Genomic DNA, 14,017 nt, shown 5'->3' with positions numbered 1-14,017 from the left:
TCCAGCTGATTTGAACATCCCCTGGTGCTGGGGACTCTTGGGTGCCATTTCCCGGGAGTCCGCACACATTGGACAGTGCCCGTGGACGCATAGTTGGCTGCCTTCAACACATCAGTCAGGCTTAAGCAATGGCAAAGGCTCCTTTTGCCTGGGTCCTCCTGTAAATTTCTGCTACATCCAGAGACCTCTCTGCCTTCTTCTGAATATTGCATGATTCTCTCCTGCTGTCATGGGTCAGCAGACTCCCCAGTGGGTTGCAAATGGCTGTCTTGATTTTGTCCATGTGTTCGCGAATGTCTGGCTGAAAGCCTAGCCTTAGGGAAGTGAGTTTCTCTTCTGGGATCTCTGTCTTACTGATTTCCCCTTTTCAAAGGGTTAGTGAGGTCGATGTCTCTTGTGCCGCTTTCATGGGGGTCAAGCCAACTGCCCGGGAAACTGGAAGATGATGTGTGAACGCTCTCATCCACTGTCCTTCCTGGGTGGAAGGAAGACATTTGTGGTAAGCATCTTCAGGTCTCAGGGGATTTTTCCTGGGGAGTGATATGGCTGGGGTCAATGATGACATAATCTGTCTGGAAGAGAGATGATGACCTAAAAATCATGCTCAGAGAGGTTATGCTGAGGCCCTGTGGGAAAGTCCTTTGGCCCAGCCTTCCAGATCTTCTTTAGAGCGGACTCCCATTTTGATTTCTTTCACCTGCACCAAGTAATCCAAAAGACCTGGGTGGCCGATTTTGGTCAGGCTGATTCCTTGGCTCTTTTCCTCTTTTTGTGTCCTTTAGCACAACCTGCCTCCGAGGAGTTCACCGTTGCGAGGACAAAAGGTGAGGGATTTCCCGTGATTTGCCCTGGCCCCATCTGACACTTAGGCAAGTGAGGATACACCGCAAAAGGCAGTAGGGTTTGCTGACAAGGCTGAGGCATGTCCCCTGGTGTTTGCTTGACCTTGCCTGGTTGACTAAGTGGCGGTGATGTGCGTGGGTGGATACTTCGGAATCAGAGAATGCTGAAACATGTGCGCTGGAGTCGTCTGCGATAGCCTGGGTCCAAGTCCGATAGGGCCTACCGAAATGGGAGAAACGGCCAACTAGAACAATGTATTTTCCCAAGATATTTATGAGATGTGAATGGCCCAGAGCTCTACAGGAGACTGGTCAACTTGCTGTAATTCAAAGCGTGTGTCAGTTGCGGCTGGACTCGCAGGATTTGCGGGACGCTTTTCCCGTGAATCTTGAAATTGGATGAGCGACTCAGTAGTCTGATAGCTGGCTCCAGCTTTCAAGTAAAGGTAGCTGCACAGATAACTGCATAGAAAATCTAAAGTCAGGGTCGATGCCAGGTGTGAAGGGGACACGAGGGTCAGGAGCACTTTCAGGTTGATGCCACAGGAGGTCATGTTTCCCTGGAGCTCTAGACAGTGAAAGCAGGCGTAAGTGCTGCCTTGCACATGTGCAGAGATCAGTGTCCCTACAGAGTTCGTTGGAATCCTGTAGAGGTTCCATAAGACTCCTGCTCTCTTTGTGCCAAGGAATCCTCTGATGGTTGATAAACAGGAGGAGATGTGTTCCCTGTGTTCCCATTCTTTGGGAATGAGGTGGCCTGGACTGTGTCTCTCCATGGCACAAGGGTGAAATCAAACTCTGGAAATGCCTAGTTGAATTTGGGGCCAAATTCTTGGTGAAAGCCCTCTTCCGAGTGTCCCACAGCTCATTTGAAAATCCCCAGTTTTGGGAACCCTTGGATGTCATTTCCTGGAAGTGCTCGTGCACGGATCCGTGCCTGTGGACACAGATTCGGCTTCCTCGTAGACATTAGCCGGGGCTGATCAAATGAATAGCCTGTTCTTGGCTGGGACTGCCCGAGTACTTTTCTCCATTCGGAGTCCTCTATGCCTTGTCTTGATCTGGCACGCGTCTGCCTTTCTGTCAAGGGTCAGCAGTCTCACTAATGGGCGAGAAGTGTGTGTCTTGATTTCGTCCCTCTTTTGGGCTATATGTGGAAAAAGCATAGCTGTTAGGCAATGAATGTCTCTCGTCTGATGTCTGACTTACTTCTTTGCCCTTCCTCAAAGGATTGCAAGGTCGAAGCCTGTTTTCCTGCTTTCATGAGGGTCAAGCTACTCCCCGGGAAACCGGAAGAGGATGTGCGAACCTTCTCATCCTGCGTGATTGCGGGCTGGATGGACGATATCGGTGGTGAGGAACTTGAAGACTCAGGTGATTTCTCCCGGGGATTGAGATGTCTCGGGTCAACGAAGACACCTCAACTTGTCTCGAAGAGAGATGATGACATAAAAATCATGCTCAATAGGATCCCGCTGAGGCCCAGAGAGAAACTCCTTTTCCCTAACGTTAATGATCTGCTTTAGAGGGGACCCCCGTTTGGATCCCTGTTTCCTCCACCAAGTGATCAAAAACTCCTCCCTGACCGATTTTGGTCATGCTGATTCCTTGGCTCTTTTCGTCTTTTTCTGTCATTTCGAAAGACCTGCTTTCAGGAGATTCACCACCGAAAGAACTCAAGGTGAGTGAATGACGGCGGTTTTCCCTTGTCTCTGGTGACACTTAGACAAGTGAAAATGGAGCCCAAGAGGCAGTCGGGTTTTGTGGAAAAGCTGAGACGTGTCCCCTGCTTTGAGCTTGACCTGACCGATTGACCAAGTGGCGGTGATATGCACGGGTGGATAGTTAGGAAGCACAGGAACCTAGAAGAATTTCCACTTGAGTAATTTTTGCTAGTCCGGTTCCCAGTCGGGTATGTCTACGGAAGTTTGAGAATATTTTCAACTCTCAACTCTTTACGGGATGGGAGTGTGTAGCAGCTCTACTGGAGAAACCAGAGAGACTTGCCCTAGTTGAAAGCCTGTGTCAGTTGCGACTGGACTCTTAGGATCTCCAGGGCCTCTTTCCCAGACATCTTGGTATTGGATGAAGACTGGAGTAGCCTGACACCTCGCTGTAGCATTCAAGAAAAGGCAGCAGCACCACTATCTGAGTCAAAAAGCTAATGCCAGGCTCAATACCATTCGGTACGTGGGTCGCGAGCGTCATGACTAGTTTCAGGTTCATACCACAGGAGGTCAGGATCTGCTGACAGTCTAATCAGGCAATGCAGGCATAACTGCTGCCTTCCACATGTGGAAAGATCATTTTCTTGACAGATCTTTGGAATCTTGTAGAGATTCCATAGAACTCCTTTTCCGTGTGCCCCACGGGATCCTCTGATGCTTGATATACGGGAGGAGATGTGTTCCCTCTCTGGGGATTATTGGGGCCTGAGGTAGATTCGATTGTGTCTCTCCATGGCTCAGTGGTGAAATGAAAGCGTTGAAGGACTGTGGCAATTTTAACAAGTGTTGGCAGAATTCTTGGAATGCTATTCTTTTCCAAATGTCCTCCAGCTGATTTGAACATCCCCTGGTGCTGGGGACTCTTGGGTGCCATTTCCCGGGAGTCCGCACACATTGGACAGTGCCCGTGGACGCATAGTTGGCTGCCTTCAACACATCAGTCAGGCTTAAGCAATGGCAAAGGCTCCTTTTGCCTGGTTCCTCCTGTAAATTTCTGCTACATCCAGAGACCTCTCTGCCTTCTTCTGAATATTGCATGATTCTCTCCTTCTGTCATGGGTCAGCAGACTCCCCAGTGGGTTGCAAATGGCTGTCTTGATTTTGTCCATGTGTTCGCGAATGTCTGGCTGAAAGCCTAGCCTTAGGGAAGTGAGTTTCTCTTCTGGGATCTCTGTCTTACTGATTTCCCCTTTTCAAAGGGTTAGTGAGGTCGATGTCTCTTGTGCCGCTTTCATGGGGGTCAAGGCAACTGCCCGGGAAACTGGAAGATGATGTGTGAACGCTCTCATCCACTGTCCTTCCTGGGTGGAAGGAAGACATTTGTGGTAAGCATCTTCAGGTCTCAGGGGATTTTTCCTGGGGAGTGATATGGCTGGGGTCAATGATGACATAATCTGTCTGGAAGAGAGATGATGACCTAAAAATCATGCTCAGAGAGGTTATGCTGAGGCCCTGTGGGAAAGTCCTTTGGCCCAGCCTTCCAGATCTTCTTTAGAGCGGACTCCCATTTTGATTTCTTTCACCTGCACCAAGTAATCCAAAAGACCTGGGTGGCCGATTTTGGTCAGGCTGATTCCTTGGCTCTTTTCCTCTTTTTGTGTCCTTTAGCACAACCTGCCTCCGAGGAGTTCACCGTTGCGAGGACAAAAGGTGAGGGATTTCCCGTGATTTGCCCTGGCCCCATCTGACACTTAGGCAAGTGAGGATACACCGCAAAAGGCAGTAGGGTTTGCTGACAAGGCTGAGGCATGTCCCCTGGTGTTTGCTTGACCTTGCCTGGTTGACTAAGTGGCGGTGATGTGCGTGGGTGGATACTTCGGAATCAGAGAATGCTGAAACATGTGCGCTGGAGTCGTCTGCGATAGCCTGGGTCCAAGTCCGATAGGGCCTACCGAAATGGGAGAAACGGCCAACTAGAACAATGTATTTTCCCAAGATATTTATGAGATGTGAATGGCCCAGAGCTCTACAGGAGACTGGTCAACTTGCTGTAATTGAAAGCGTGTGTCAGTTGCGGCTGGACTCGCAGGATTTGCGGGACGCTTTTCCCGTGAATCTTGAAATTGGATGAGCGACTCAGTAGTCTGATAGCTGGCTCCAGCTTTCAAGTAAAGGTAGCTGCACAGATAACTGCATAGAAAATCTAAAGTCAGGGTCGATGCCAGGTGTGAAGGGGACACGAGGGTCAGGAGCACTTTCAGGTTGATGCCACAGGAGGTCATGTTTCCCTGGAGCTCTAGACAGTGAAAGCAGGCGTAAGTGCTGCCTTGCACATGTGCAGAGATCAGTGTTCCTACAGAGTTCGTTGGAATCCTGTAGAGGTTCCATAAGACTCCTGCTCTCTTTGTGCCAAGGAATCCTCTGATGGTTGATAAACAGGAGGAGATGTGTTCCCTGTGTTCCCATTCTTTGGGAATGAGGTGGCCTGGACTGTGTCTCTCCATGGCACAAGGGTGAAATCAAACTCTGGAAATGCCTAGTTGAATTTGGGGCCAAATTCTTGGTGAAAGCCCTCTTCCGAGTGTCCCACAGCTCATTTGAAGATCCCCAGTTTTGGGAACCCTTGGATGTCATTTCCTGGAAGTGCTCGTGCACGGATCCGTGCCTGTGGACACAGATTCGGCTTCCTCGTAGACATAAGCCGGGGCTGATCAAATGAATAGCCTGTTCTTGGCTGGGACTTCCTGAGTACGTTTCTCCATTCGGAGTCCTCTATGCCTTGTCTTGATCTGGCACGCGTCTGCCTTTCTGTCAAGGGTCAGCAGTCTCACTAATGGGCGAGAAGTGTGTGTCTTGATTTCGTCCCTCTTTTGGGCTATATGTGGAAAAAGCATAGCTGTTAGGCAATGAATGTCTCTCGTCTGATGTCTGACTTACTTCTTTGCCCTTCCTCAAAGGATTGCAAGGTCGAAGCCTGTTTTCCTGCTTTCATGAGGGTCAAGCTACTCCCCGGGAAACCGGAAGAGGATGTGCGAACCTTCTCATCCTGCGTGATTGCGGGCTGGATGGACGATATCGGTGGTGAGGAACTTGAAGACTCAGGTGATTTCTCCCGGGGATTGAGATGTCTCGGGTCAACGAAGACACCTCAACTTGTCTCGAAGAGAGATGATGACATAAAAATCATGCTCAATAGGATCCCGCTGAGGCCCAGAGAGAAACTCCTTTTCCCTAACGTTAATGATCTGCTTTAGAGGGGACCCCCGTTTGGATCCCTGTTTCCTCCACCAAGTGATCAAAAACTCCTCCCTGACCGATTTTGGTCATGCTGATTCCTTGGCTCTTTTCGTCTTTTTCTGTCATTTCGAAAGACCTGCTTTCAGGAGATTCACCACCGAAAGAACTCAAGGTGAGTGAATGACGGCGGTTTTCCCTTGTCTCTGGTGACACTTAGACAAGTGAAAATGGAGCCCAAGAGGCAGTCGGGTTTTGTGGAAAAGCTGAGACGTGTCCCCTGCTTTGAGCTTGACCTGACCGATTGACCAAGTGGCGGTGATATGCACGGGTGGATAGTTAGGAAGCACAGGAACCTAGAAGAATTTCCACTTGAGTAATTTTTGCTAGTCCGGTTCCCAGTCGGGTATGTCTACGGAAGTTTGAGAATATTTTCAACTCTCAACTCTTTACGGGATGGGAGTGTGTAGCAGCTCTACTGGAGAAACCAGAGAGACTTGCCCTAGTTGAAAGCCTGTGTCAGTTGCGACTGGACTCTTAGGATCTCCAGGGCCTCTTTCCCAGACATCTTGGTATTGGATGAAGACTGGAGTAGCCTGACACCTCGCTGTAGCATTCAAGAAAAGGCAGCAGCACCACTATCTGAGTCAAAAAGCTAATGCCAGGCTCAATACCATTCGGTACGTGGGTCGCGAGCGTCATGACTAGTTTCAGGTTCATACCACAGGAGGTCAGGATCTGCTGACAGTCTAATCAGGCAATGCAGGCATAACTGCTGCCTTCCACATGTGGAAAGATCATTTTCTTGACAGATCTTTGGAATCTTGTAGAGATTCCATAGAACTCCTTTTCCGTGTGCCCCACGGGATCCTCTGATGCTTGATATACGGGAGGAGATGTGTTCCCTCTCTGGGGATTATTGGGGCCTGAGGTAGATTCGATTGTGTCTCTCCATGGCTCAGTGGTGAAATGAAAGCGTTGAAGGACTGTGGCAATTTTAACAAGTGTTGGCAGAATTCTTGGAATGCTATTCTTTTCCAAATGTCCTCCAGCTGATTTGAAGATCCCCTGGTGCTGGGGACTCTTGGGTGCCATTTCCCGGGAGTCCGCACACATTGGACAGTGCCCGTGGACGCATAGTTGGCTGCCTTCAACACATCAGTCAGGCTTAAGCAATGGCAAAGGCTCCTTTTGCCTGGTTCCTCCTGTAAATTTCTGCTACATCCAGAGACCTCTCTGCCTTCTTCTGAATATTGCATGATTCTCTCCTTCTGTCATGGGTCAGCAGACTCCCCAGTGGGTTGCAAATGGCTGTCTTGATTTTGTCCATGTGTTCGCGAATGTCTGGCTGAAAGCCTAGCCTTAGGGAAGTGAGTTTCTCTTCTGGGATCTCTGTCTTACTGATTTCCCCTTTTCAAAGGGTTAGTGAGGTCGATGTCTCTTGTGCCGCTTTCATGGGGGTCAAGGCAACTGCCCGGGAAACTGGAAGATGATGTGTGAACGCTCTCATCCACTGTCCTTCCTGGGTGGAAGGAAGACATTTGTGGTAAGCATCTTCAGGTCTCAGGGGATTTTTCCTGGGGAGTGATATGGCTGGGGTCAATGATGACATAATCTGTCTGGAAGAGAGATGATGACCTAAAAATCATGCTCAGAGAGGTTATGCTGAGGCCCTGTGGGAAAGTCCTTTGGCCCAGCCTTCCAGATCTTCTTTAGAGCGGACTCCCATTTTGATTTCTTTCACCTGCACCAAGTAATCCAAAAGACCTGGGTGGCCGATTTTGGTCAGGCTGATTCCTTGGCTCTTTTCCTCTTTTTGTGTCCTTTAGCACAACCTGCCTCCGAGGAGTTCACCGTTGCGAGGACAAAAGGTGAGGGATTTCCCGTGATTTGCCCTGGCCCCATCTGACACTTAGGCAAGTGAGGATACACCGCAAAAGGCAGTAGGGTTTGCTGACAAGGCTGAGGCATGTCCCCTGGTGTTTGCTTGACCTTGCCTGGTTGACTAAGTGGCGGTGATGTGCGTGGGTGGATACTTCGGAATCAGAGAATGCTGAAACATGTGCGCTGGAGTCGTCTGCGATAGCCTGGGTCCAAGTCCGATAGGGCCTACCGAAATGGGAGAAACGGCCAACTAGAACAATGTATTTTCCCAAGATATTTATGAGATGTGAATGGCCCAGAGCTCTACAGGAGACTGGTCAACTTGCTGTAATTGAAAGCGTGTGTCAGTTGCGGCTGGACTCGCAGGATTTGCGGGACGCTTTTCCCGTGAATCTTGAAATTGGATGAGCGTCTCAGTAGTCTGATAGCTGGCTCCAGCTTTCAAGTAAAGGTAGCTGCACAGATAACTGCATAGAAAATCTAAAGTCAGGGTCGATGCCAGGTGTGAAGGGGACACGAGGGTCAGGAGCACTTTCAGGTTGATGCCACAGGAGGTCATGTTTCCCTGGAGCTCTAGACAGTGAAAGCAGGCGTAAGTGCTGCCTTGCACATGTGCAGAGATCAGTGTTCCTACAGAGTTCGTTGGAATCCTGTAGAGGTTCCATAAGACTCCTGCTCTCTTTGTGCCAAGGAATCCTCTGATGGTTGATAAACAGGAGGAGATGTGTTCCCTGTGTTCCCATTCTTTGGGAATGAGGTGGCCTGGACTGTGTCTCTCCATGGCACAAGGGTGAAATCAAACTCTGGAAATGCCTAGTTGAATTTGGGGCCAAATTCTTGGTGAAAGCCCTCTTCCGAGTGTCCCACAGCTCATTTGAAGATCCCCAGTTTTGGGAACCCTTGGATGTCATTTCCTGGAAGTGCTCGTGCACGGATCCGTGCCTGTGGACACAGATTCGGCTTCCTCGTAGACATAAGCCGGGGCTGATCAAATGAATAGCCTGTTCTTGGCTGGGACTTCCTGAGTACGTTTCTCCATTCGGAGTCCTCTATGCCTTGTCTTGATCTGGCACGCGTCTGCCTTTCTGTCAAGGGTCAGCAGTCTCACTAATGGGCGAGAAGTGTGTGTCTTGATTTCGTCCCTCTTTTGGGCTATATGTGGAAAAAGCATAGCTGTTAGGCAATGAATGTCTCTCGTCTGATGTCTGACTTACTTCTTTGCCCTTCCTCAAAGGATTGCAAGGTCGAAGCCTGTTTTCCTGCTTTCATGAGGGTCAAGCTACTCCCCGGGAAACCGGAAGAGGATGTGCGAACCTTCTCATCCTGCGTGATTGCGGGCTGGATGGACGATATCGGTGGTGAGGAACTTGAAGACTCAGGTGATTTCTCCCGGGGATTGAGATGTCTCGGGTCAACGAAGACACCTCAACTTGTCTCGAAGAGAGATGATGACATAAAAATCATGCTCAATAGGATCCCGCTGAGGCCCAGAGAGAAACTCCTTTTCCCTAACGTTAATGATCTGCTTTAGAGGGGACCCCCGTTTGGATCCCTGTTTCCTCCACCAAGTGATCAAAAACTCCTCCCTGACCGATTCTGGTCATGCTGATTCCTTGGCTCTTTTCGTCTTTTTCTGTCATTTCGAAAGACCTGCTTTCAGGAGATTCACCACCGAAAGAACTCAAGGTGAGTGAATGACGGCGGTTTTCCCTTGTCTCTGGTGACACTTAGACAAGTGAAAATGGAGCCCAAGAGGCAGTCGGGTTTTGTGGAAAAGCTGAGACGTGTCCCCTGCTTTGAGCTTGACCTGACCGATTGACCAAGTGGCGGTGATATGCACGGGTGGATAGTTAGGAAGCACAGGAACCTAGAAGAATTTCCACTTGAGTAATTTTTGCTAGTCCGGTTCCCAGTCGGGTATGCCTACGGAAGTTTGAGAATATTTTCAACTCTCAACTCTTTACGGGATGGGAGTGTGTAGCAGCTCTACTGGAGAAACCAGAGAGACTTGCCCTAGTTGAAAGCCTGTGTCAGTTGCTACTGGACTCTTAGGATCTCCAGGGCCTCTTTCCCAGACATCTTGGTATTGGATGAAGACTGGAGTAGCCTGACACCTCGCTGTAGCATTCAAGAAAAGGCAGCAGCACCACTATCTGAGTCAAAAAGCTAATGCCAGGCTCAATACCATTCGGTACGTGGGTCGCGAGCGTCATGACTAGTTTCAGGTTCATACCACAGGAGGTCAGGATCTGCTGACAGTCTAATCAGGCAATGCAGGCATAACTGCTGCCTTCCACATGTGGAAAGATCATTTTCTTGACAGATCTTTGGAATCTTGTAGAGATTCCATAGAACTCCTTTTCCGTGTGCCCCACGGGATCCTCTGATGCTTGATATACGGGAGGAGATGTGTTCCCTCTCTGGGGATTATTGGGGCCTGAGGTAGATTCGATTGTGTCTCTCCATGGCTCAGTGGTGAAATGAAAGCGTTGAAGGACTGTGGCAATTTTAACAAGTGTTGGCAGAATTCTTGGAAAGCTATTCTTTTCCAAATGTCCTCCAGCTGATTTGAAGATCCCCCGGTGCTGGGGACTCTTGGGTGCCATTTCCCGGGAGTCCGCACACATTGGACAGTGCCCGTGGACGCATAGTTGGCTGCCTTCAACACATCAGTCAGGCTTAAGCAATGGCAAAGGCTCCTTTTGCCTGGGTCCTCCTGTAAATTTCTGCTACATCCAGAGACCTCTCTGCCTTCTTCTGAATATTGCATGATTCTCTCCTGCTGTCATGGGTCAGCAGACTCCCCAGTGGGTTGCAAATGGCTGTCTTGATTTTGTCCATGTGTTCGCGAATGTCTGGCTGAAAGCCTAGCCTTAGGGAAGTGAGTTTCTCTTCTGGGATCTCTGTCTTACTGATTTCCCCTTTTCAAAGGGTTAGTGAGGTCGATGTCTCTTGTGCCGCTTTCATGGGGGTCAAGCCAACTGCCCGGGAAACTGGAAGATGATGTGTGAACGCTCTCATCCACTGTCCTTCCTGGGTGGAAGGAAGACATTTGTGGTAAGCATCTTCAGGTCTCAGGGGATTTTTCCTGGGGAGTGATATGGCTGGGGTCAATGATGACATAATCTGTCTGGAAGAGAGATGATGACCTAAAAATCATGCTCAGAGAGGTTATGCTGAGGCCCTGTGGGAAAGTCCTTTGGCCCAGCCTTCCAGATCTTCTTTAGAGCGGACTCCCATTTTGATTTCTTTCACCTGCACCAAGTAATCCAAAAGACCTGGGTGGCCGATTTTGGTCAGGCTGATTCCTTGGCTCTTTTCCTCTTTTTGTGTCCTTTAGCACAACCTGCCTCCGAGGAGTTCACCGTTGCGAGGACAAAAGGTGAGGGATTTCCCGTGATTTGCCCTGGCCCCATCTGACACTTAGGCAAGTGAGGATACACCGCAAAAGGCAGTAGGGTTTGCTGACAAGGCTGAGGCATGTCCCCTGGTGTTTGCTTGACCTTGCCTGGTTGACTAAGTGGCGGTGATGTGCGTGGGTGGATACTTCGGAATCAGAGAATGCTGAAACATGTGCGCTGGAGTCGTCTGCGATAGCCTGGGTCCAAGTCCGATAGGGCCTACCGAAATGGGAGAAACGGCCAATTAGAACAATGTATTTTCCCAAGATATTTAGGAGATGTGAATGGCCCAGAGCTCTACAGGAGACTGGTCAACTTGCTGTAATTGAAAGCGTGTGTCAGTTGCGGCTGGACTCGCAGGATTTGCGGGACGCTTTTCCCGTGAATCTTGAAATTGGATGAGCGACTCAGTAGTCTGATAGCTGGCTCCAGCTTTCAAGTAAAGGTAGCTGCACAGATAACTGCATAGAAAATCTAAAGTCAGGGTCGATGCCAGGTGTGAAGGGGACACGAGGGTCAGGAGCACTTTCAGGTTGATGCCACAGGAGGTCATGTTTCCCTGGAGCTCTAGACAGTGAAAGCAGGCGTAAGTGCTGCCTTGCACATGTGCAGAGATCAGTGTTCCTACAGAGTTCGTTGGAATCCTGTAGAGGTTCCATAAGACTCCTGCTCTCTTTGTGCCAAGGAATCCTCTGATGGTTGATAAACAGGAGGAGATGTGTTCCCTGTGTTCCCATTCTTTGGGAATGAGGTGGCCTGGACTGTGTCTCTCCATGGCACAAGGGTGAAATCAAACTCTGGAAATGCCTAGTTGAATTTGGGGCCAAATTCTTGGTGAAAGCCCTCTTCCGAGTGTCCCACAGCTCATTTGAAGATCCCCAGTTTTGGGAACCCTTGGATGTCATTTCCTGGAAGTGCTCGTGCACGGATCCGTGCCTGTGGACACAGATTCGGCTTCCTCGTAGACATAAGCCGGGGCTGATCAAATGAATAGCCTGTTCTTGGCTGGGACTTCCTGAGTACTTTTCTCCATTCGGAGTCCTCTATGCCTTGTCTTGATCTGGCACGCGTCTGCCTTTCTGTCAAGGGTCAGCAGTCTCACTAATGGGCGAGAAGTGTGTGTCTTGATTTCGTCCCTCTTTTGGGCTATATGTGGAAAAAGCATAGCTGTTAGGCAATGAATGTCTCTCGTCTGATGTCTGACTTACTTCTTTGCCCTTCCTCAAAGGATTGCAAGGTCGAAGCCTGTTTTCCTGCTTTCATGAGGGTCAAGCTACTCCCCGGGAAACCGGAAGAGGATGTGCGAACCTTCTCATCCTGCGTGATTGCGGGCTGGATGGACGATATCGGTGGTGAGGAACTTGAAGACTCAGGTGATTTCTCCCGGGGATTGAGATGTCTCGGGTCAACGAAGACACCTCAACTTGTCTCGAAGAGAGATGATGACATAAAAATCATGCTCAATAGGATCCCGCTGAGGCCCAGAGAGAAACTCCTTTTCCCTAACGTTAATGATCTGCTTTAGAGGGGACCCCCGTTTGGATCCCTGTTTCCTCCACCAAGTGATCAAAAACTCCTCCCTGACCGATTCTGGTCATGCTGATTCCTTGGCTCTTTTCGTCTTTTTCTGTCATTCCGAAAGACCTGCTTTCAGGAGATTCACCACCGAAAGAACTCAAGGTGAGTGAATGACGGCGGTTTTCCCTTGTCTCTGGTGACACTTAGACAAGTGAAAATGGAGCCCAAGAGGCAGTCGGGTTTTGTGGAAAAGCTGAGACGTGTCCCCTGCTTTGAGCTTGACCTGACCGATTGACCAAGTGGCGGTGATATGCACGGGTGGATAGTTAGGAAGCACAGGAACCTAGAAGAATTTCCACTTGAGTAATTTTTGCTAGTCCGGTTCCCAGTCGGGTATGTCTACGGAAGTTTGAGAATATTTTCAACTCTCAACTCTTTACGGGATGGGAGTGTGTAGCAGCTCTACTGGAGAAACCAGAGAGACTTGCCCTAGTTGAAAGCCTGTGTCAGTTGCGACTGGACTCTTAGGATCTCCAGGGCCTCTTTCCCAGACATCTTGGTATTGGATGAAGACTGGAGTAGCCTGACACCTCGCTGTAGCATTCAAGAAAAGGCAGCAGCACCACTATCTGAGTCAAAAAGCTAATGCCAGGCTCAATACCATTCGGTACGTGGGTCGCGAGCGTCATGACTAGTTTCAGGTTCATACCACAGGAGGTCAGGATCTGCTGACAGTCTAATCAGGCAATGCAGGCATAACTGCTGCCTTCCACATGTGGAAAGATCATTTTCTTGACAGATCTTTGGAATCTTGTAGAGATTCCATAGAACTCCTTTTCCGTGTGCCCCACGGGATCCTCTGATGCTTGATATACGGGAGGAGATGTGTTCCCTCTCTGGGGATTATTGGGGCCTGAGGTAGATTCGATTGTGTCTCTCCATGGCTCAGTGGTGAAATGAAAGCGTTGAAGGACTGTGGCAATTTTAACAAGTGTTGGCAGAATTCTTGGAAAGCTATTCTTTTCCAAATGTCCTCCAGCTGATTTGAAGATCCCCCGGTGCTGGGGACTCTTGGGTGCCATTTCCCGGGAGTCCGCACACATTGGACAGTGCCCGTGGACGCATAGTTGGCTGCCTTCAACACATCAGTCAGGCTTAAGCAATGGCAAAGGCTCCTTTTGCCTGGGTCCTCCTGTAAATTTCTGCTACATCCAGAGACCTCTCTGCCTTCTTCTGAATATTGCATGATTCTCTCCTTCTGTCATGGGTCAGCAGACTCCCCAGTGGGTTGCAAATGGCTGTCTTGATTTTGTCCATGTGTTCGCGAATGTCTGGCTGAAAGCCTAGCCTTAGGGAAGTGAGTTTCTCTTCTGGGATCTCTGTCTTACTGATTTCCCCTTTTCAAAGGGTTAGTGAGGTCGATGTCTCTTGTGCCGCTTTCATGGGGGTCAAGCCAACTGCCCGGGAAACT

At 49.5% G+C, this 14,017-nt stretch overlaps 8 non-coding genes across 8 annotated transcripts; all 8 read left to right on the top strand.

Moving 5' to 3' along the window:
* The first annotated feature begins 549 nt into the window (after positions 1–549).
* Positions 550–627, top strand: LOC135227479 (small nucleolar RNA SNORD115). The gene has a single exon (XR_010317643.1). It is a non-coding gene; the product is annotated as a small nucleolar RNA SNORD115 (small nucleolar RNA).
* Positions 628–2,245: 1,618 nt separating this feature from the next.
* Positions 2,246–2,326, top strand: LOC135227387 (small nucleolar RNA SNORD115). The gene has a single exon (XR_010317554.1). It is a non-coding gene; the product is annotated as a small nucleolar RNA SNORD115 (small nucleolar RNA).
* Positions 2,327–3,944: 1,618 nt separating this feature from the next.
* LOC135227478 (small nucleolar RNA SNORD115) lies at positions 3,945–4,022 on the top strand. Its single transcript, XR_010317642.1, has one exon. It is a non-coding gene; the product is annotated as a small nucleolar RNA SNORD115 (small nucleolar RNA).
* A 1,618-nt stretch (positions 4,023–5,640) lies between these two features.
* LOC135227386 (small nucleolar RNA SNORD115) lies at positions 5,641–5,721 on the top strand. Its single transcript, XR_010317553.1, has one exon. It is a non-coding gene; the product is annotated as a small nucleolar RNA SNORD115 (small nucleolar RNA).
* A 1,618-nt stretch (positions 5,722–7,339) lies between these two features.
* Positions 7,340–7,417, top strand: LOC135227477 (small nucleolar RNA SNORD115). The gene has a single exon (XR_010317641.1). It is a non-coding gene; the product is annotated as a small nucleolar RNA SNORD115 (small nucleolar RNA).
* A 1,618-nt stretch (positions 7,418–9,035) lies between these two features.
* Positions 9,036–9,116, top strand: LOC135227385 (small nucleolar RNA SNORD115). The gene has a single exon (XR_010317552.1). It is a non-coding gene; the product is annotated as a small nucleolar RNA SNORD115 (small nucleolar RNA).
* Positions 9,117–10,734: 1,618 nt separating this feature from the next.
* Positions 10,735–10,812, top strand: LOC135227476 (small nucleolar RNA SNORD115). Its single transcript, XR_010317640.1, has one exon. It is a non-coding gene; the product is annotated as a small nucleolar RNA SNORD115 (small nucleolar RNA).
* Positions 10,813–12,430: 1,618 nt separating this feature from the next.
* On the top strand, positions 12,431–12,511 carry LOC135227384 (small nucleolar RNA SNORD115). The gene has a single exon (XR_010317551.1). It is a non-coding gene; the product is annotated as a small nucleolar RNA SNORD115 (small nucleolar RNA).
* The last annotated feature ends 1,506 nt before the right edge of the window (positions 12,512–14,017 follow it).

The sequence above is a fragment of the Loxodonta africana genome, chromosome 13, assembly GCF_030014295.1.
Source record: "Loxodonta africana isolate mLoxAfr1 chromosome 13, mLoxAfr1.hap2, whole genome shotgun sequence".
In the NCBI taxonomy this organism is placed as follows: Eukaryota; Metazoa; Chordata; class Mammalia; order Proboscidea; family Elephantidae; genus Loxodonta; species Loxodonta africana.
Note: the sequence above shows the minus strand (reverse complement) of the source record. Positions and strands in the feature narration are given on the sequence as shown.